Source organism: Rhipicephalus microplus, chromosome 5 (assembly GCF_043290135.1).
Source record: "Rhipicephalus microplus isolate Deutch F79 chromosome 5, USDA_Rmic, whole genome shotgun sequence".
NCBI classification, from domain to species: domain Eukaryota; kingdom Metazoa; phylum Arthropoda; class Arachnida; order Ixodida; family Ixodidae; genus Rhipicephalus; species Rhipicephalus microplus.
The window spans coordinates 212,719,421-212,743,010 of NC_134704.1; positions in this window are offsets into that span (position 1 = coordinate 212,719,421).

Here is a 23,590-nt window from a genome sequence, read left to right on the forward strand (position 1 = left end):
ACCGAGGCACGTCTGCTGGGGAAGTTACACAAATTAAAAAAAGGGGGATCCACAAAAAAACGGAGAGAACTAGAGAATGCGTTTCGGCTCCCCTGAGGAGAGCTTTGTTCGCAATTTAGTCCACAAGGTTCCTGTCATTATGAGCAAAGCTGCGTCAAGGTCACCGAAATGTCCTTATTCTGAAATTTTCTTTATGGTTGGTGTCCTCTTCCTAATCTCTATGACGCACTCCTAAACCCACATGAAGAGGAACATTCGCTACAGAAATTAAATAAAACGTGCCTGCTAAAAATACATGACGTCACTGTTCGTTCTTAAGGTACCTGATGGCCTGCTGACGTAATGGCTAAACAACTGTGCTGTTGTCGTTTTTTTTTTGCAGGTGATGGACGTTTTATCTCGTTTTATACATTCGCTACAGTAATTAAATAAAACGTGCCTGCTAAAAATACATGACGTCAATGTTCGTTCTTAAGGTACCTGATGGCCTGCTGACGTAATGGCTAAACAACTGTGCTGTTGTCGTTTTTTTTTTGCAGGTGATGGACGTTTTATCTCCAGCTTTAAAAGCTTCGATCTTGTGGGGGACGGGGGGAGTGTTTTATGCAAGGCTACACTAATGTGTGCCACATTACCTTGTTCAGGGAAGTCAGTGCCCTTTGTGAGTGTTGACTAATCACGCAAATGACACAAATGAAAGAAACAGGTACAGGAGAATCGGCCCTTACTCTATTAAACAAGTGTTGCTCCTATTGTATCTTACATCTTATAGTAGTTTGCGTGCTTTATCGATGAAAACTGCGTCTAGGTCACATTACTTTCTGCTTCGATTTATTACTGGGCTCACAAGCAGCTAGTAATGGGAGCCTTGCTGCTATCAAGATGGTTAAGGTATACTAACAGTATAAGCGAAACGGCCCGAAAGTGTCGTGCATTTGTAGCCTTGTAGGCACATGTGCTCAGATTCGGGTGCACGTTAAAGAACCCCAGGTGGTCGAAATTTCCGGCGCCTTCCACTACAGCGTCTCTCATAATCGTATGGTTGTTTTTGGTAGTTAAACCCCACATATCAACCAATTATTTGTACACTCTAAAAAATATTACACCCTAAAAGGTGTAAAACGGGTGTACGCATCAAAATCACCCATATGAACACTCTTTTTACGCCCCATTTTTGAAATTTGAGGTGTTCGTATGTAAAACACCCTCAAAACACCCCATTTACACCACTATCTTGGGGCGTAATGAACAAGGCTACAAATAATTGATTGATATGTAAGGTTTAACCGCCCAAAACCACCATACGATTATGAGAGACGCTGTAGTGGAGGGCGCCGGAAATTTCGACCACCTGGGGTTCTTTAACGTGCACCCAAATCTGAGCACACGTGCATACAAGGCTACAAATGCACGACATTTTCGGGCCGTTTTGCTTATACTGTTAGTATACGTTAGCCATCTTGATACCACCAAGGCTCCCACTACTCGCTGCTTGCGAGTCTAGTAATGAATCGAAGCAGAAATTAATGTGACCGAAACGCAGTTTTTATCGATAAAGCACGCAAACTACTATAAGATGGAAGATACAATAGGAGCGACGTTTGTTGAATAGAGTAAGGGCCAATTCTCCTGTACCTGTTTCTTTCATCTGTGTCATTTGCGTGATTAGTCAACACTCACAAAGTACACTGATTTGCCTGAACAAGGTAATGTCGCGCACATTGGTGTAGCCATGCATAGAACACTAGCCCCCTCCCCCCGTCCTCGTGCTCCGCCGTGGTGGTCTAGTGGCTAAGGTACTCGGCTGCTGACCCGCAGGTCGCGGGTTCAAATCCCGGCTGCGGCAGCTGCATTTCCGATGGAGGCGGAAATGTTGTAGGCCCGTGTGCTCAGATTTAGGTGCACGTTAAAGAACCCCAGGTGGTCTAAATTTCCGGAGCCCTCCATTACGGCGTCTCTCATAATCATATGGTGGTTTTGGGACGTTAAACCCCACATATCAATCAATCAATCAATCCCCCCGTCCTCCATAAGATCGAAGCTTTTAAAGCTGGAGATAGAACGTCCACCACCTGCAAAAAAAACACAATAGCACAGTTGTTTAACCATAACGACACCGTCAGCAGGCCATCAGGTCCCTTAAAAACGAACATTGACGTCATGTATTTTTAGCAGGCACGTTTTATTTTATTATTGGAGCGAATAATCCTCTTCATGTGTCCTTAAGAGTGCGTCATGAAAATTAGGAAGAGGACACCGACCATAAAGAAAAATGCAGAATAAGGACATTGCGGTGACCTTGACGCAGCCTTGCTCACAATTGTCGACTAAATTGCGAACAAAGCTCTCCTCAGGAGAGCCGGAACGCATTCTCTAGTTCTCTCTATCTCTCTTTCTCTCTCTACGTTTTTTTTTTTGTGGATTCCCTTCTTTGCATTTATGTAACTTCCCCTGCAAACGTGCTTCGGTCAAAGCCTGAACTTTGTAGGTAGTGAGAAAACAGCATTGATGAAATATTCTCAGCTGTGGTCTTGTTCCAAGGACTGCAAGCTAAGTACAAATGTATTTCCACAACGTGAAGGCAGAAGTAGTAATTAACAGGTTGAGAAAGTAGCAGCAGGTCAGTATTTTTATTTACTACGTGCCAGAGCATTCCTCTTCTTTTTTGTAATTGCTTGCTGCATAAAAGCGTACAGATGCGCGTATGCGCTGTCGTCTTCGTCTTCCTAGCGGTACGTACGTGGTAACATGTTCTCATCGAATAGTGTGACAGCCGATGCATGCAATGTTGCAATGTCTTTACCGAAATGAAAGGGCTGATAAAATATCGCCTGCGTGACCTTGAATGTGCAGTCCCTAAAGACCCATAGAGCTAAGCAAAAAGCATCAGCTTAGCTTTTTTATCAAAATTCACTACATTAGGTCGGTGACGGTGCGCAAAAGATTGCTCCTGAATATTACAAATGCGCGTTCTGACTAGTAGCTCGTGCTGGCCGCACTGTACCCTCACAAAGTTCACTGCGATTCAGATGCACTGTTAAAGAACGAGTATAACGCAACATTGGAAAGAAATTTATGTAGCGCGAGGCGAAAAAACGAACACAGGAAACAATAGACTGAGAGGACAAAGCGCTCCGTCCTCTCAGTCTATTCTTTCCTGTGTTCGTTTTTTCACCTCGCGCTACATAAATTTCTTTCAAATGTTTTATCAACAAGCCCACATCGCTACTCGTAACGCAACAGATCGCTGCCGGAAAAAAAAAAAGTAGCGCCCGGGCTATCAGCAGAGGGCCGGAGCTAGCGTTAAACCGCACCTAGCCGGTCTGAGAGCGCCACAAGGCGCCATCAAGTCTCGTTGCCTAGACAACCTTGGCTGCCTGGTATTGCTGCGCGCCTGGCGCATAGCACGGGAAAGCGGTCGACATCGCCTTACATGTCACTGCGTGCGCTGGCGAAAAACCCTCCCGTGTGTGTGTGTGTGTGTGTGTGTGTGGTGCGCGTGGCTTCTCGATCGGTAGAGTTTATTAATCGGTGTTTAGTTTGAAATGTGCCTGCGCTCTGTGCTCCACCAGTGTGTTCTGTCAGTGCTGATTTTTGCGAAGGTGCATCATCCTGAAGACTGGACCTGTGAATTCATATTGTGGGGCACTCAAAGTGAAATAGTGAGTACCGATCTGATCTCACGTTGTTCCAATCAGCGCTTTGTTATCTGCGTGAGCACGAGAATAACGCCTTCAAACAATTTTGTTTTCAACTAGTTGATGGCAAATCAGCATTTGTTTACCTAGCGAGAATATTTGTCCGAACTGTTTCACGAGGATGATGGCGAAGTGTGATTGTAAGCAAGTTTTTTGTTTGTTTGTTTGTTTAGATTGTTTGGAGTACAGAGCAGAGTGAGCGTGCGCCGCTGAGGTTCAGCGAAGGCATTGAACAGATTTTTGCGGTGCTCTTTGTTGGCAGCCGTTTTTAATGGGGCCCGCTCGTGCTGCACATCAATTTTAGTTTACTAATTATACATGTGTAGGGACGGCGCCTGTTAGCTCTAAGCATCAACCGTATGTAAGACGCATATGCTTGGGCATGTCGGTAGTTCATTTACTTTCTTTTTTTTTCTTATTGCACAAAAAGACCGAGAATGGAAAGCTAGGGTGTGGTGTCCTTGTCGTTCTTTTCGGTTCTTTTTTTGTTTTGTGCGGTAACACTACCGTGATAACTCGGGTTGATGCATCGGGTGACAACACAGCATATTGCTTCGCGTTACTTGCACCTCGCGAAGTTTGCCTACATGTAATACATTCGATTTCTTTAAATTTGTCTGCACCGGTATTTTCGTTCAACCGAAACGTAGCGTGACACTGCCGACAGCCGTGCCTATGTAGCGGATCGAGCACTGAAGCCTGACTTTTGTTTGAACAGACCTTTAGTCTGTGTGTGTGTTCAAATTGCCTACTTGAACAGCGCAAACGCTTGTTTGAACATAACTGCTAACGTTCGAGCACATTTTATTCAGATAGTTTCCATCATGTGTAACTTTCAAAATATTCTTGTTATTCAGAGTTTTATTGCCATCGCCTTGCTTTGGCGTTTAACTTCGCTAAGTACTTCAGATGTTAAAGGTATTTTCGCTATGTGAAGCGTATAATTAGTTTTTTTTGTTGCACAAAAACACTTTAATGTTATCAATACTGCACGGTATCTAAGCATGTGTTGCAGCCAAAATGTAAGACTGGGCAGCATATATATCTGGGAACACAACACGCACAGCCACTGAAGAGCCTACGCTACATCGGGAAAGGAGTTATGCTTTCTCACCCTGACAGCATGATTGAAACAAATGGCCCTAATTAAGCAGTATGCAATGGTCATTGAGTGAACGTAACAGGGTTACTTTATTCGACATTTCCCGGCCAATTTTGCGGCTATGGCAATTGTGTTTGAAAAACATCGTGCTGATTTAATGCACTGAAAATAGTGAACTGCTTGAATATTTCGTAGAGAAAAAAGATTTTGGTCACGTGGTTGCCTTTCAAGCTTTCCAGACTGTTGTTTGAGTGTTGTTTGTGAAAAAAATATTTCACAAGTACCGCACCTTTTTTCAAACCAATTTTGGTACATGTTAAGTAAAGGAGCTCAAGTAAGGTGTTTGAAACTCAGCAATATTAATACAACTTTTCCGCCACATACGTCTGCAAGAATTTAGCCAAAGTGTTTTATGTTTGCATTTTCTCATTGCTATACTGCACTTTGTATGAATATCTGAGCGCTGACTACTTACTTCACAGAAGAGATATTTTGATGAAAAAATTTTTTTAGACATCTTAAGCTGTTAACCTCTACGAAAAAAGATCACTCATTACACAGAATTGTCGTTTTTGTCCGCATTGAGACGCAATTTGCACCATGTGGTAGTCGAATTAAAAATCACATTCTACCTAAATTGAAAGCAAATAAGCAGTTCTTTGTATGTGACAAGTTTCATTACAATTTCTATTTCAAGGAATAAAATATTTTTTGAATTTTCCCATCAACGGCAATGGGAAACGTCGAGGCGTCAGCTGCAGTATGACCAAATGGCGAATGGGGAACTTGGAACTTCAAAAATCATTTAGGGGCAAAGCTCTTGAGGCTGTGGGTCATTCCCTCCTTCGTAGTCGTACTAGTATTATGTAGCCACTTGATGAGTTGCACAATAGATAGCGTTAGTGGTTTTCACAGCATATACACGGACAAAATGATGATTTGTAGGGTGAATCGTTCGTCCGTACATTTGTGCTTTCGCCCGTTTGTCTTTGCACGCATCCGTGCTGGCTTCCGTGTGTCTGTCTGTCCGTAAGTCCGTCGGCCTTTCTGTTCGTCCATACTGGCGTCAGACTGTCTGTCCATCCGTTTGTGCATCAGGACGGACGAACGCAACGCCGCACTCATGATTATCCACTCCATGAATATGCTGTGATCTTTTTTAAAAACATAAATTGCTATGACAAAATTTGGCACATGAAAAGAACTGTTTATTTGCTTAGATTTAGGTGCAACGTCTATTTTAATTCAACCACCACATGGTGCAAGTTGCGTCTCATTATAGACAAAACAATTATTTTCTGAAATTTGCGATTTTTTCTCGTAAAATTTGATAGCTTGAGAGGTCTAAAATATTTTTTCCTCCAAATCTACCTTACGTTGATTAATCATTCACTCCTCAGATAGTCATTCAAAGTGCAGTATTGATATAGAAAAATGCAGATATAACAAATCTGGGCTAAATTATTTGAGGCTTATGTGGTCGAAAAATGGTAATAATATTACTGAGCTTCAAACACTTCACGCAAGCCCTTCACTTAACTTGTTGACCAAATTTGGCACGGAAGAAGAGATACTTATGAAAATGTTCTTTAACAAACATCCAGACGAGATTTCGGGAAGTTCGGGAGGCAGCCACGTGACCAATAAATTATTTGTCTGCGAAATATTCTAGCAGTTACCTTTTTAATGCAGTAAAATCAGTGTGATTTTTTTTCGAATACAATTGTGGTGGCCACAAAAATGGCTGTGATGTCTGATGACCCAATAGCCAATTATTCCATTATATATTAGTGTCAATGTGAGCCAGTTCAAGAACACTAGTATCATTCGCATTTTAATACGTACCTGTACAGTACTTAATTTTACAAGTTACCTGCACTGAATACCTTCTCAATGCGCGTACCATCATGTATGTTCAGTGGCATTGTGCTTTTGTGCAATACACATAAAATATGTATATGTTGTTGCGCGTCTTACAGTATATCTTTTAATAAACTAATCGAATGAGTACCATGGTAGATCTGCCGAAATACACATTCAGCTGTGTTGATGCATACCTAAGCATAGAACTTGACATTCACTTAGATTGGTCGTTGCATGCAGCTAATGGAACATTATCAACTTGGAGCAGCACCTTTTTATTTGCTGCACGAGCAAGCTGAAAGGGTAAAGTAAGGTTCATATCTACGGCACGAAAGACATGATTATTCTGCCACAGCGCGCTTTTTATGGCCTTTATTGCTCACCATACCTTTTCTAGCATTTCTCACTGAAGTGCAGCCCGATGCCACTGAATATGCTTGCTATGCACTCAATTTACACTTGAACATAAGAAAGCAGTTAGTTATGCATGGTGCACATTGTATGTTGCATTCTTTGTGAAATTTCAGTCGTTGTTCCTTGTTTATTTATTTTAGGTTTCCAGGATTGAATTTTCTGTACAAAAAGAACAGCTTCGCCCCACTGCTATCGAAGGCACCAGTAATCTCAGCAGCTGAAGATGATTTTGCAAGCAGCAGTGACGAGTGATTTTGCAGTTAGAAGTATACCAACACTGACATTACATTAATACAACCCCAGTTACACTACCTTGTTGATTGTTCTGTTTTTTAATGTCGAAATTTATACTGCGAGATATACTAGATTGTAAATGTGACTCCAGAAACTCGCTTACTCTTTCTACGTGTTTTTTTCTATTGTATAGGTGTCAATCAAATTCCATACGTCTCAGTCGTTTGCCCGACTAGCGCAAATGTTTTGAAAGTTGTGACGATTTATTGTATTGAAAGCATTGAATTTTAGTATAGAGAGAAAGAAACTTGGTCCCGTGACACATTTCAAAATTTTGCAGAATGCCATCAGAGTCCTGTTTGTCAGATTTGCAGTTTTTTTATAATGAAGGCAGATGTTAAAATACGGGCTTAATTGTTTTTTGCTTTGGCGTTATGTTCGGTTGGGCCTTACGCTACAGGTTACTGCTTGCACTACTGTGATTTAGAGTGTGTGTGTGTTTGTGTGTGTGTGTGTGTGTGTGTGTGTGTGTGTGTGTGTGTGTGTGTGTGTGTGTGTGTGTGTGTGTGTGTGTCTTCAGCGTCTTTGTCGTTTACGGCCCAGTCTACGTACACCTATATACGCCCGTCTCGTTCAAGACCATGGCACCTTATTTTTATCAGCCTCATGCATACAGGTATAAGTGCAGTGGGTGACACCAGTATCTTCCTTCTTCCTTGTCAGCCGCAGAGAAGGTTCATATGTGCTTCTCCCTGAGAACAATTGAGGCTTTGGCCAGTTGGTGATGCATATTTGATGAAATGAAGTGCTGTGAATGGCTCTCCTCAACACACAAGTCTAAGCGTCACCTCCTGTGTCTCTGCTTTTGTTGCCCGTTAATTGCGCTTCATTTGATCATGTATGTTCATCCATATAACTGCCATCGTTTCAAGGGGGTTTTCAGTGTACACCCCACTCGCATGGGTGTAGTTTCATGCAACGCCCATAGTTTAGGGGTGTTTATAAACACCTATTACAGTAGGGTGTAACGTTTCTTTACACCCTACGGTTTCAGGGTGTTTCTAAACACCTTATTGTTTGGGGTGTTCCTAGACATCCTAAAAGAGTGTTGCCCATGAGACAAAACAAATACACCCTTATGGGTGTAAATGTTTCAGTGTAGTCTTGTTCATTACACTCCAAATATAAGGGTGTAAATGGGGTGTTTTGGTGGTGTTTTAATTACGAACACCTCAATTTTTTAAAATGGGGCGTAAAAAGGATGTTCATATGGGTGATTTTATTGCGTACACCCGTTTTACACCTTTTAGGGTGTTAAATGTTTCAGGGTGCAGGTGGTCAAAACTTCTGCAGCCCTCCACTGCGGCGTCTTTCATAATCGTCTCATGGTTTTGGAACGTAACACCCCACATTGTAAGCAAAAGCTGTCCAAGTTTGGGATTTTCACAGCTCATGAACTCTGAAAACTCTCTGGTGTTTAAAGTTACTACCTTGCGTTGGACTAAAAGGTGTTACATGACATAGCTTTACCACCACCTCTGAGGTACGTAGTAAATGTATGTGAAAATCCAGTTTAACTCGTTGAGAGTTTTCTAGCACGCGATTTTTAACCTGCGTTTCAGAGTTTATTACCACGTGACTGCAAGCTGCAGCTGCTTCGGCGGCTTTTGGCCCAATACCCCTTGACTGACACTCTTACTGAATCCTGAATGTACGCCAGTAACACGGATGTTTTTTTTTACAGTTTGCTAGGGCATTGTTGCGCCTCATGACTGACCTCGAGTCGACGCACTTGCACTGAAACTGGGAGCAGCATGAGCCCAACGAGCGAGGAAAGCATTCTGTAAACGAAAAAAAGTGGGGGGAGGGCACTCCAAAAAAAAAAACCCTGCTGGAAAGCTGTTCTTCATATTTTCGCAACTCGTTGGCTTTTGCTGTGTGGCTGCCCTGGAGGCAGACGTTGGAAGAAGCTCGGGATCTGTGTGTTTGGTTGAACTGATGAATCTCACGTGCTTCTTACATCATCGAGCGACCGTGCAGTTCCGAGCATGAACCTCCGAACCTGTACGTCGTGGATACCTCGCTTCCGTGTTGATTTGCGAAGAGCTGCCAGCGGTAACATTATCAAGCTGGTGTCGTCGTGCGTGGTTGCTTCCTGAAGAGTGAGCGGTTACCGATGCGATAAGTGAAAGGCTTCGCTGTGTCGTCGACACGAAGCCAGCCAGTGTGAGTGCGTCGCCGGGGCAGGTGAAAGAAGCATCGCATATACTTTGTTCCACAGAAGGCGATGTCTGCTAAAGTAAAGTGCAGCCTGAATAATGAAGCCTGAAATGGCGACGAAATTCGCACAGGAGATGTATTCTGTGATCGCAAGCTGTCGTTCATCGCATAGCCGTGCTCCTCAAAAAGGCCTAGTACGCCGTCGGTAAGAAGGTTGTATACAGGCGTGCACCGCTCTTCTACGCCCGTTGTCATGAATACGTGCTGCAATGTGTTTGCACACCGCCGCTCTATGAAAACCATTGAGCTGCCGTGGTCTATTTGTACATAGCTATATTTCATGGACTTGTGCATCAGCAGTGCTAACACGCGTGGGGCCAACAGGCCAGTGCGCTAGCTAATTATTGGATATTCAAAAAGGTGAAATCATGTGGGTTTATAGCACAAGGTCGGTGTGGCATCTGGCGACCTGCAGCCCACATGAAGTTTATGCTTGCACGTTTACCGTTATTGTTAATCGATGCAAAAAGCAGCTCTCCTACTGACCCTACTTGGCAGGTCAAAAAAGCATTCCTCGTACAGTATAGTAACGCGTGCAGTCTGTTGAAGTGGTGTTTTATTCTTAATTTTTTTATGTGTGTGTTTGTCTGTATGGTAATCTATGTGTCTTCGATTCTGCCATCATTTGATAATTAATATATTTGTCGACTCTTTGGGCGAATGCACCCGTCAACTTTAATGTTTTTACCACCTGAAATAATTCCCAAAAATCACCTCAAAAACCTCGTGAAGTCAGTAAAAATTTCCTCTCTCTATACTCGTTCAAAACTTCAGTAGGGTAAATTATTGCTACCCTTCCTACAATAAAAAAACTCAACACGAGAGTGAATTTTTACTTCAACTGGTAGGTGGTAAAAAAAACAGAAACGGTAGTTCGCTAGAGGACAAGTGGTTAACCCTGGTTTTGAGGTTACTTCAGATTATTTTCGTTTAGTGTGCAGATAATATTATGCTGATCAGGAAAGCAGAGTAGATGAAAGAAAGAACGTGTTCAACGAGTGTTGTTTTGCCTCACGAAAATAGTCCTTCAATCCTGCATGCCTCTCGATTGTATTATCCACGCACTTCCACCAATTTCATTCAAGTATGGCAAGCATGTTATCAGCCCGAGACACTTTTTTTGTTTGTTTGATGGGAAAGTGGCGAGCTCTGAAAATTCAAGGAACGAAACGCTAGCCAGCAGCAAAGAAGCCACTGGAAGATATCTCTGTTGTTACTATGGCAACTACGTGCAGCCACACTTTGTTGCGTTTCCGCGTCTGCTTGCCTGCCGTTTCGCCGTCTGTTCCACGCACCGCTGTCCTCTGCCATGCAGTCAGCGAGGCAAAAGGGGAGGGTATTTGTACATATATTATTTATGCTCGTGCGTTTTTTTTTTTTGCATATGTGCGTGTCTACAAATACGAAACTTTCAAATTTTGAAAGGAGTTGAAGCACCCCCTCTTCCACCGACGCCTATGTTAGCTAGTGAGGAGTGCATCAGAGACACGTCATCTCTGACGCCTCAAAGCGGGAGGCGGAAATGTTGTAGGCCAGTGTGCTCAGATTTGGGTGCACGTTAAAGAACCCCTGGTGGTCAAAATTTCCGGAGCCCTCCACTACGGCGTCTCTCATAATATGGTGGTTTTGGGACGTTAAATCCCACATATCAATCAATCAATGAATCCTCAAAGCGTCAAATCTACGTGTATGAACATCGTTACTGCCACCGTTTTCTAACAGTAGAAGTTATTCGTTTTTGCCATTAGGGTTATCATGTGTTTTCTGTCCTACGTTCGCATATGCAATTGCCCTTTTTGTTATCCTCGCCGAGTACAGGAAAGGTGGAAGCAAAGTGAGCCTGTTCGCCAAGGTAACCGGTATTGCAGTTAACCTAAACACCTCCCATTCACATTCATTACTCTAATGAATTGTCTGTAACTATGCTCTACTTTGTAGAAATGCTGCTTTTACACCTCCACGTAATCTTTTCACTTCCGTCCTGGGCCTGCATACAGGGAAATGAAAGTATTAGTGTAAGTTCCTCAAGAATGATCGCAAGGGCGACAAATTTTCAGCAATGCATCAAGGGCGCCCTATTTCCATCCCGCTTCTGCCGCGGTCTGATTAAATACGTTGACACAGTCTTGACACCATATCCAATCGCACAACGGATAAGAGCTGTATAAACATTTATGAATATAACATGTGACTTTTTAATAGACCGCATTGGAGCTGGAATACCGAGGATAACAACAGCGTTCGTCCTTGACGTGTGCTTTGTTACAATTAGAGCTCCGTGCCTTTGAATGAATAAAAAAAATAATAAACCCGCGCCTGTAAAATGTTTCACCATTCTGTTTTATCCATCAACTCCCAGTTTAACGCAACCACGTTAAAGAGCTCGCTCTGTAGAAATTACGGCATTGGTCTCGGCTTCGGCGTCATTGGTTGTGAGTGAAAAATCATCATATGCGTCACCAAAGCATCGATAACGATGCAAATAGAATAAATTGCGAAAACTCCTGGATAAGAGTGGGGATCAAACCCGGGTTGTTTGGGTCCGAGTGGAAATTGAACATGCGTCATTCCAGGGTCAAGCGGATGTTCTACCACATGACCAATTGTCTGCTTGTTAAAACATTCAAAATTACTTCCTCTGCTGGGAAATGCAGTGAAAGTGACATGCTTTACAAACACATGTGTCCTGTATGCATGCCTCACAATTCAACATAAAACATTGCAGTAATAATGTGTGGTACAAGCGCCCATGGAAATTAGGCATCAGAACATGTGATTATTATAATGACTCCGTGGTTTAAAGCCAGTAACCCACTACAAAACGCACACACGCTACTGCGTCTGTTTCTTTAAGGCTATATAAAGGGTGCATAGCTGGTTCAAAAAGGTTCCATGCATTAAGTGTTTGAAGTAGGCACTATAAGAACAGAAAATCGCTATCGCATTGAACTACTAAAGGCGAAGCTTTAAAATCCCTTATTTTTAATGACCACTGTAATCCTGCTCGCTTTTATCAAATGAACATGATCTAAGCCGTCATTGGCACGTCAGCCGCAAGGGCGTCGACAACTTTTTTTTATAAAGGGGGGCGGGGGCTGGAGGTGGCAGGGGGCACTTCTTCTTTATAGACCTTTTTCGTCGAGTATGCCATAGTGAAGAAAAAGTTCGGAAACGAAGCGGAAGGTTGGGGGATGAGGGGGCTGCTGTGGTGCCGCGACATGGCTTCGCCATCGTTCGACCCACTCGGCTAATATAATTGTCACTGTAGTTTTGCTGTGATTCTACGAAATTAGGCTGATTGATCTCTTAGACTCTTTTGAATGAAGTGTCCGGTGGCACGCACAATGCTGAATAACTATATATACTGAATACACTGAAAATCTGTATCAGAAATATAAGAAAACAAAGAAAGGGCAAGGTAGAAGCTTGCGACGAATAATCCATAAACAGGGAATGTGTCGGGACTTGTCTTCTTCAAAGCAACAACAGAACTGATTTTTTTTAACGCTAGCATGTCTACGATTCGTACCCTCTCCTCAATACATAAGTAACTATATGAAGATGATGCGAAAGATATTGCGTCGACAGAGCATTTTATGAAAAAACTGCTGCATCATCAAAATGGACGAGTCACTAGAGGTTCGTGGATAACAAGCAGTGACAGTTTTTGCAACCATATGTGGCGAGAAGCTAGCGTAGACCACCATGATATACAAACAAGTTGTTCAGCACAGCAAAATATCGCTTGTTATGTTATTACAACCCCTTCTTCAGAGGCCGGGAATCACCCCTCGAAAGGGGTGCGCTTCCATCACTGACAAAACCCTCTCAAAATATTCTTCCATTCATTACAAGTATACATTTGCGTGTATTACTACAAGCCTTAGCATTGTTATACGGACAAAGTCCCGTATTCAAGTATCTCAACTTAATTTGCTTGTGTTTGTGCACGCCTCCCTGACAGTTAAATTATACTCCATGTGTTATGACGTTCTTGTCTTTACATAACACTGAAGGCGGTTTTGGAGCAATGTGGTAAAACTGAGAAAACAGACGCAAATTTTTCACACAGTTGAGGATTAGCAATATATAAAATGCGATGAAGAAATAATAACCTTCGAGAAACACCATGCCAATTTTAAGAAATAAGAAACACAAAAAACATATATTTGGAAAAGATCCACCCCAAACAGCAACATTTTAGTAGCCCTCATAAAAACTTTTTTTCGTTCATGAAAAGCCGTTAGTCCATTTCGAAGTGCCTCAATGCCGGGTATACCTCGGAGTTGGAGCCATTTTTATCAGTTTAACCTTCACTCAGTTGTAATATTCTTTTTTTTGGGCAGACGTTGATTATCTCATTTGTTGAGCTAATCGCAAAGACATAGTCGCTGTCCACTATTCTGTCAGCAGTATCAAAAGATATGTGGAATGGACTTTTCGTGGTCACCGTGGTCACAGACTGCGGTACCGGCCACCTTAATGCGGAAAGCGTAGGACAGCTCGCTACATTTTCAAGCATAGATATATGTATATGCACTTTTCACCAAGAAAGAAAAGACGGAATGGAGCAAATGAAACATGAAAAAAATGTAGATAGAATCATACAAGTTCACAAGATTTTTAAACGTGATAACAGTGCATGAGCGCAGGTTCCTCTGCTCTTTTGAGCAACAAAAAAGGCTTCATCGTGATCGTAAAATATGTTCTATTGATGGCGGTTTGTTGTTTCCATTGACAGCTCCAGTCTCTGAAACTTTCTGAAAGCTTCTATCTACATGCGTCTTATCACACAGACTTATCCGGTATATGCAGCGCACAGAGCTTTATGATGGTCGAGAAAGAAGGCATGCTGGTTGTTTTCTATTCCCGCAGCACTTTAAATATGACAACATATAACAAAATGTCCCAGTTTCACCGTAAAGGTGATGTAATGAGTGCGGTAGCGACAAACTAAGTAAGGCTAAATTTTCACATTCAGTGTTGCGTAACTCTACAAAACGCTGCTGCAACAGAACACAGCCGCTCGCGGTAAGAAAGAAAATCAGCACAGTCGCTTCTCGTTGAGAGTGAAGAACGTAAAAGGGTATAGATTCCGTCCGCTGATGTCTATGAATATAGCATATGCCACCTCGTCCTTATAGTCAACGTTCACAGCCGCTGCTCGAACGCTCCTCCCTCACCCCCACGTGCCTTCAAAACGTACATGGTATTTACTCTTTTCTTCAGCAGCATTTGATGGCATGCTTCACCCGTGAGTTATCTTATCGCATGCGCCCTCTGATCGACGGAGATTGGCCGATCAGCCGTGTTCGTCCCCGCCGTTCACGCACTTTTACGCGCGCGTAGATCATATGGTACACGGGGGAATGACGTCAATGGGAACTTTTTTAAGAAACATGACGGCGATGACGACGTTGATGGCGATAACCTATTGATAATGTCCATATGGTTGATATCGCGATAATACACGGCTGAGATAAAACAGAAAATTCTAGGTTTATTGGAATGCTATTTCTTTAGCCTCTCTGAAGAAGCCCTACAGATTGACATACGTTTAGATCCCAGAGACAGGAGTAATTTTTCGTCATTTTAATTGGCAGATCCCTCGTAACAAGAGGTCAACGTAAATCGAAGCATTCACAAGGAGTGTGACCTTGTTGCATTTTTAATTAAGCCAAACATTAAGAAACCATGCTAAATACATGTACAAATCTTGCTGCTCAGACAAATGTTGAACAGTCGCGTATACATTATATAACCAGATGTTTAGAGTTGTGCAATGATGCTAACAGCATCTTGGTTATTACCAACACAGAAGAGGTAAGCGGATAAGTAGCGCTTGTGCTTGCGAGGATGGTAACTCTGGTTAGTGGTGCGTAGACCAACTTCAGCGGATGTCAGTGAAGTGTATAACTGACGCTGAGCTGACGTGAATCCTGTGTCAAAGGGACACATATGTGATGTTTATAAATTTCAATGGCCAGCAACGCAACCACAATTGCTGTTTCGCCAGTAATATGGCGTTGCCATGCCGAGGTGGTCTAGTGGCTAAGGTACTCGGCTGCTGACCCGCAAGTTGCGGGATCGAATCATGGCTGCAGCGGCTGCATTTTCAATGGAGGCGAAAATGCTGTAGGCCTGTGTGCTAAGATTTTGGTGCACATTAAAGAACCCCAAGTGGCCAACATTTCCAGAGCCCTCCACTATACCGTCTCTCATTATCATATGGTGGTTTTGGGACGTTAAGTCCTCCCATATCAATCAATCAATCAAAGCAATATGGCGTTTTCCAAAGCAGTTTCGAGACCTAACAAGGCGCTGTGGCACTGTACTTGATTGCCACGCAGAATGCTTGGTTTAGATTCTTGCTGGAACCCTAATATTTAACTTTTGCTTTCGTCGGGTCTCCTCGTTTGAGTATTTTCTCGGCACCATCGCACTTAAATTCCAAATATCTACTCTCACTGCTCCGAGGTCAACAAACTGTCAGTCCCCTATGTCGTATACCCGCATACCGCCACATGGGGTATGTGGGTATGTGCATTAAATGTGTGAAGGAAAAGGTTTCTCGAAGTACGTACTCCACGATTTTATCAATGGCGATTTGCAGAGAGCCTTCAATTCGGCCGTCACTGCCCTTGTTCATCCATAATGTTATGTCATCCGCGTAAATGGTGTGATTTAAATTCTCAATATCCTTCAACTGTTCAGGCAGTTTCAACATCACAATGTTGAAAAGGGTGGGTGATAACACCGAGCCCTGAGGTGTCCCCCTGTTGCCTAATTTAATGTCCTCGATGGATTCTTCCCCGATTTTTAAAGTGGCTGTCCTGTTCGAAAGGAAGTCCTTGACGTAGTCATAAACTCGCTTTCCGACGTTCAGGAAGCTCAGATTCTCCAAAATCGATACGTGCCTCACGTTGTCAAATGCTTTTGCCACATCTGACCCTACGATAACTTTTGTGTCTCACGTTTGCTTGTCTATAATTTGGTCCTTGAGCTGTAGCATCACGTCGCACGCTGATACTCGAGGTCGACAACCGCCATTGATAAAATCGTGAAGTACCTGGAGCCCAAAGGACTTAAATGCTCGGCCGAAAAGTCGGAAGCACTCTTCCTCATGCCCGCCGGAAAACGGCGGCTCCACAACAGGCCTGAAGTGGACATCCACTTGTATGTTAACGGCGCAGAGATCCCCGCGGTCGACAGTATCCGTGTCCTTGGACTAAGGATTCAGGCGAACCGTAAGAATTCTGAAACTCTTGCTAGGTTAGAAGCCAGTTCTAATCAGACACGTCGTCTCATCAGAATAATAGCAAACAGGCATGCTGAGATGAAGGAGGCGAACCTTCTTAGATTAGTGCAGACCTTCATAATAAGTAGGATAGTGTACGTGGCACTTCGTTTAAAATTAAACCAAGCGGAGCGGGGCAAACTCGACACCATTATCAGGAAAAGTGTGAAAGTCGCGCTCGGACTTCCCCCAAACACGTCAACTGACAGACTTATGAAGTTGGGGGTATCAACACACTCGATGAGCTAATTGAGGCTACTGTGACTGCACAACATCAAAGACTACTTGGATCTAAAATGGGGAGAGCAATAATAAAGAGATTGAGCTATGAGCCCACGCGTGAGCAAGCGCGTTCAAAAGACATACCAATACAGATCAGGGACAGGATAAAGATACCTCCGCTACACAGAAATATGAACCCTACCTTTCACGAAGGCAGGCGTAAAGCCAGGGCAGAAGCATTACAATCCAGGTACACCGTTCGACAGGACGTCGCGTATACAGACGCTGCGGAATATGAAAGTAAAGCGGCACACATGGCAGTGGCGGTCAGGGAAGATGGTGGCCTGATTGCGTGCTGCACAGTCCTTGGTGTCGAGACTGTAGAGGCCGAGGAAGTGGCCATAGCTTTGGCCATGAGCCAAAAGGAGGTCAGGGTGGTCATCAGCGACTCCAAAAACGCTGTGAGAAATTATGAATCGGGAAGGGTGACGGAGACTGCCGTCCGTAAATTAAACATGGTAGGAGTACCCAAAGAGCAGGTCCTGCTTGTCTGGGCTCCAGCTCACCAGGGACTTAGAGGGAACGAGGAGGCTCATTCGGTCGCCCGAGGTCTCACCTACCGGTCGACCCCTAGAACCTCCCAAGTTACCGAACAAAGAAGCGAGTATATGCGCACATACCATGAAATCGTCGCACACTATAGGCTGAATCGGCAAGTATACCCGAGAACGGACAACTCACTAAGAAAGAAAAACGAGGTTTTGTGGCGAAAGTTACAGACCGGGGTTTTTCCTAATCCCGCACTTTACAGCAAGTGGCACCCCGCAGTTTTCCAGTCCCAGGGTAAATTTTGTGATGAGGTAGCGAATTTGGTCCACATAGTGCGGACATGTCGAAGTCAAAACGATGGTTCTCACACTGTAGAATCCTGGGAGGCCCTGCTCTGCAGCCCAGATCCCAACGTCCAGCGCGACATCATCAGTCAAGCCCTTGATGCGGCCGCGTCCCAAGGGATTCCGGCCAACAGCTAGGGGTGACGGGCCATGCCTGAACAATTGACTGACATTTCAATAAAGTTTTCTCTCTCTCTCTATTTCTCTCTCTCTCTCTCTCGAAGTACGTACGCAACGACATTTGCAAGTTAATAATGTCTTGACCCGTCAAACTTATTCGACAAGCTTTTTTACCTCTGAATACAAATTCCAGTTTACCTGAAGATAAGGAGGCGATGCACTTGTATATATTATGGTATATGATAAACGTCAATATATACTACGTATATCACCTCTTAACCTAGCAGACAAATATCAGTATGGAATACACGGTGACATATACACACGTGGGTGGCTAGATAGATAGATAGATAGATAGATAGATAGATAGATAGATAGATAGATAGATAGATAGATAGATAGATAGATAGATAGATAGATAGATAGATAGATAGATAGATAGATAGATAGATAGATAGATAGATAGATAGATAGATAGATAGATAGATAGATAGATAGATAGATAGATAGATAGATAGATAGATAGATAGATAGATAGATAGATAGATAGATAGATAGATAGATAGATAGATAGATAGATAGATAGATAGATAGATAGATAGATAGATAGATAGATAGAATAAAGAAGCGCTTCACATTAAAGAAGCAACGACAAAACGTATACTTTCACATATACTATGCCTTGCATTTCGTGTTCTGTGCATCGGGGAATTGTAGGGAGCTTAGAAGAGCTTAACAAAATCATCAAAATGCGAAGGAAATTTACACTATAATATGCGTACGAAAAACGAAGTAGCTTTGTTCGCCTAACTTTTACATTACAATACGCCTACGAAAAAAAAAAGAGCTTTGTTCACCTAACTTGATCGAGCGTTGTTTTCTTCAGTATGCGTAAAAGGCTAAAGTAAAAATTACAAATGTACATCTTAAGACTGTGATATGCGTGAAGTACTTAGAAATGCACTGAAAAGCAATTAAAATAAAGAAAAACAACACTTCTCGAGATCACAGTGAAAAATCGAAACTGAAACAAAAAACTTGTTTGATTTGATTTGGTGGAGACATCTTGTGGGATTATGTGAAACTAATTCAAGGGTTGAAAAAAAAATGCTCCGACGTGCGGCGTCGAACCTATGACAGCACACTGACGGTGTGCCCCGCCACAATCTGAATAACGAACTCGGCCACGAATGCCATTGTGCTCTTGCGATGAGCAAAAGTTTATCAATATGCCGCAAGCATTTGAAGGACTGTGTCGCAAAAAAAAGCGTTAGGGAACAATGTTATGCCAATTGCGGCATGTTGTTATAGACTTCAATCGAAAGCTGAGTGTCAGGACTACATACGGTGTACTGACCAACCATAGAGCCTCCTTAGTTTTACTGCAGTGAACGTTTTTGTCTCGAGAAACAGACCACTTTTTTTCCCATTTCCATGGACTCCCATTGTACGATCTTTAACTGCTCTGGGAACAAAATTGAAGCTTACGACAACATAATCACTGCAGCCTTCTCGTTCGTTTAGGGTCCCAGAAGCGCTCTGTTGTCGGCGCTTTTTGCCAAATTCAGTCTACAATTAATTATTCGAGAAAAACTAACTGACTTCATTGAAAACTCGCTAGCTTCGATTCGGGACTGCTAGGGTCGCTGGTTGTTATGTGTCCAGAAAAGCTAGATATGGTACAAGGTGTACAATATTGGTACTCTTACAGTGCAACTTGTACTGCAAAAGTACCAACATTGTAATTATACATTGTATAATTACACCAAATTATACATCTTACATCGACATTGTACAAAAAGAGATTGCGCTCATCGCTGAGCAGTTGGCAACTGCTCAGCTCAGAACACAATCTATTTTAGGGGCGAAGCTCCTTAGGGCGTGGGCTGTGCGTCCCCTGTAGCCTGTATGTAGCCACCTCTAGTTTAGTTCTTGCAGTGTTCACTAGATGGCGGTACCGTCTCCTGTATGTAGCTACCTCTCGTTTAGTTCTTGTAGTGTTTACTAGATGGTGGTACTTGTAGCTGATGATGAAAAGATGCAAGATGTTATAAACCAGAAAGCGGTACTTGTAGTTGATGAAAGACGCCAGATCTTATAAAATAAGAATGATGTCACATATGGCGCGTGTCATTGGTTGAAGGCAATCGTTCGATTTAGTGCGGCAACGTGCGCTAGGGGGAGCGATGTAATAAAATCGAGTGGGCAAAATGTACAGAGGATTCATGGTTTACCAGGTTTACCTCCGGAGCTTCGCCCACTCATCATCATTCACTTCGTGGATATGGCGGAATTTTTTTTCATAGACATATCAATAGAACTTGAGCACTCTCTTTCAAGCAAGCACTCCTGAAAAACATTGGTGGCACATTATGTGAATCTGTCCAAACACTGGATGAATAAAGGTCACATTTATTGCAAACTTGTTAGTGCGGTTACTTTTTCAGCATACTTGTGCTTAAAAGCTGTAGTTGTTTTTTCCCTGCTAAATTTAGAGGTTTGCACTTAAATTACGTATTATCTTGCAGTTTGGCTAAGGATGAGTCAAGATCATTGATGTTTCAACTACCTGTGCGATTTTCTAGATTTTTTTATGACGGTAGTACACAGAATTTCACTTCATAGTGGTAGACACTATAACTATGGCAATTTAATTTAAACAGAAGCAGATGCCCTCAAAAAAATCTGGGACGTTTCTGTGCTATATGAAAAAAATAAAAACAGTATCACATCCAAAGAACACAATCTTACTCATTACGAAAGCACTCGCGTGCTTGAGAAAGCTGGGCTGCAAGTACTCATCACCTTTATGATATATTTTAGTAGCGCATTGAACATACGTGCAATGCTAATGCAATTCAGTGCAGCCTTATGAGCCTTGGTGCATCTTTTCTTAAACTTGTATGAGCTAAACACAGTTATTTAAGGCAAAACAGTTCTGGGTGTAGTTTGTATACTGTCTCACAGGCACAACTAAATATCGAAAAGCCTGTTAATGCCCCTCATGGCGGGGTTGTTAATTTTGTAATGCAATTATTAGTTCCTGACGATTCACACGCCAACCATGATATTGTCGTGGGTTATAAATCACTGGGGGTTTATTTACAAACACGGACAGTGGAACTCGTAAAGACGCTCTCAAAATAGGGCTACTAAGATAGTCGTCTTCTTCACTCGCCTCTGCTGGTCCTCTCGAGCAAATCCGCGTTTTTCGTTGTCGTCGCTATCTCGCCGCTAAATGCAGCTATGCTCGCGGCATTACCCTCCCGCCAGAGTGAGCGTCGTTCCGATGCTCAATAGGTATACATGCAGCCAGCGGGTGTTTACATCACTCAGAGTGGTAAAGTTTCATGCGGACCACGTGCACTGTCTCAGGCAGATGCTGGCGACGTTTCAAACAGGAGGAGGAATCGGGCACGACTTCATACGTCAGGTCGCTAAGACGGAGCACAACCTTGTAGGGTCCGAAGTATCGGCGTAGGAGTTTCTCTGAGAGGCCTCCTCGTTGTACAGGGAACCAAACGCAGCCTCCTGGTTGATAAGTGACGAATCAATGACGAAGCTTGCACCGTTGGGCGTCAAGTCGCTGCTGGTTCATTATTCTGAGGTGGCCAAGCTGCCTTGCTTCCTCGGCGCGCTCAGTGAAATCTGCGGCCTCTGTCTCTGAATCATTGCAATCGTAAGTCAGCATGGCGTCAAGCAATGTAGTAACTTCTCTGCCATGACTTAGTGCGAACGGCGTCATTTTTGTTGTTTCGTGGCGCGCCGCATTATACGCGAATGTGATGTACGGCAATATTCGGTCCCAATTCTTGTGTTCCACGTCGACGTACATGCAAAGCATGTCAGCGATTGTCTTGTGAAGTCGTTCTGTAAGCCCATTTGTTTGTGGGTGGTAAGCTGTCGTCTTCCTATGCGCTGTGCCACTGAGCGTAAGCACAGTGTGCAAAAGCTCAGCTGTAAACGCGGTACTTTAGTCTGTTATGACGACAGCTGGAGCACCATGTCTCAGGACAATGTTCTCAATGAAGAACTGGGCCGCTTCAGCTGCAGTGCCACTCCCAATTGCCTTGGTCTCCGCGTATCGGGTGAGGTAGTCCGTCGCCACTATAACCGATTTGTTGCCGCTCTCCGATGTTGGGAATGGGCCCAGCAGATTCATTCAGATTTGAGAAAACTGAGTTTCTGGCACGGGCACAGGATGTAAAAGCCCCGCCTGACAGTCACTGCATATTCGAACGTAATGTTTCACCTCTGCTGCGATTCTTGGCCAGTAATACTTTTCTTTGACGCGTGTCAGTGTTCTTGTGAAACCGAGGTGGCTCGCAGTGGCTTCGTCATGACAGGCTTGTGAAATTTCGCTGCGAAGAGCACCAGGAACTACCAGCAGATAGCTTCTACCTGTTAATGAGAAATTCTTTTTGTACAGAATTCCTTCCCATAAACAGAATGACGATAAGTTCTTCAAAAACACTCTTGGTGCATTAGCGGCTCTTCCATTCAAGAATTCTATAAGCGAGTTGAGCTCCCGATAATCTTGTTATTGCCGAGAAATGATAGCTGCATCAACAACTCCTAAAGAACCTGTGAATTCATCATCCTCTGTAGCCGGTGGTTCAATCGGTGACCTTGACAAACAGTCGGCGTCTGAGTGTTGCCTTCTGGACTTGTAAACTGTGGCCATGTCGTACTCTTGGATCCGTAAGCTTCATCGTGCTAAACGTCCAGATGGGCCTTCCATGTTGGTCAACCAACAAACAAAGTGATGGTCGCTTACTACTTGGAAAGCGCAGCCATATAAGTACGGGCGGAACTTCGCAACTGCCCAAACGACAGCCAGACACTCCTTCTCCATTGTTGAGTATTTGGACTCGGTGCGTGTCAAAGTTCTGCTAGCGTAGGCAACTACTCTCTCCACGCCATTTTGGCATTGGACAAGAACAGCACCTAGGCCCACATTGCTGGCGTCTGTATGGGTGGCTGTTGGTGCATTCTCGAGGAAGTGAGCGAGGACGGGTGGAGTTTGTAAACGCTGTCGCAGCTCGTTGAACGAAGCTTCTTGCTCTTCACCCCATACAAACGCAACGTCTTTCCTTGTAAAGCGGGTGAGTGGAGAGGTGATGTGTGCGAAACCTGCTATAAATCGCCGGTAGTAGGCGCAAAGACCCAGAAAATGCCTGACCGCTTTCTTATCAACAGGCCTTGTGAAATTTGCGGCGGCTGCAGTTTTATCTGGGTCAGGCTTCACACCTTCGCGACTGACGACGTGTCCCAGGAACTGGAGTTCTTCGAAGCCGAAGTGGCATTTTTCCGGTTTGAGTGTGAGTCCAGCAGACCGTATGGCTTGAAGGACTAACAGTAGCCACTTTAGATGTTCTTCGATTGTGGCCGACAAAACAATCACGTCGTAGAGGTACACAAGGCATGTTTTCAATTTCAGGCCGGTCAAAATGGTATTCATTAGTCT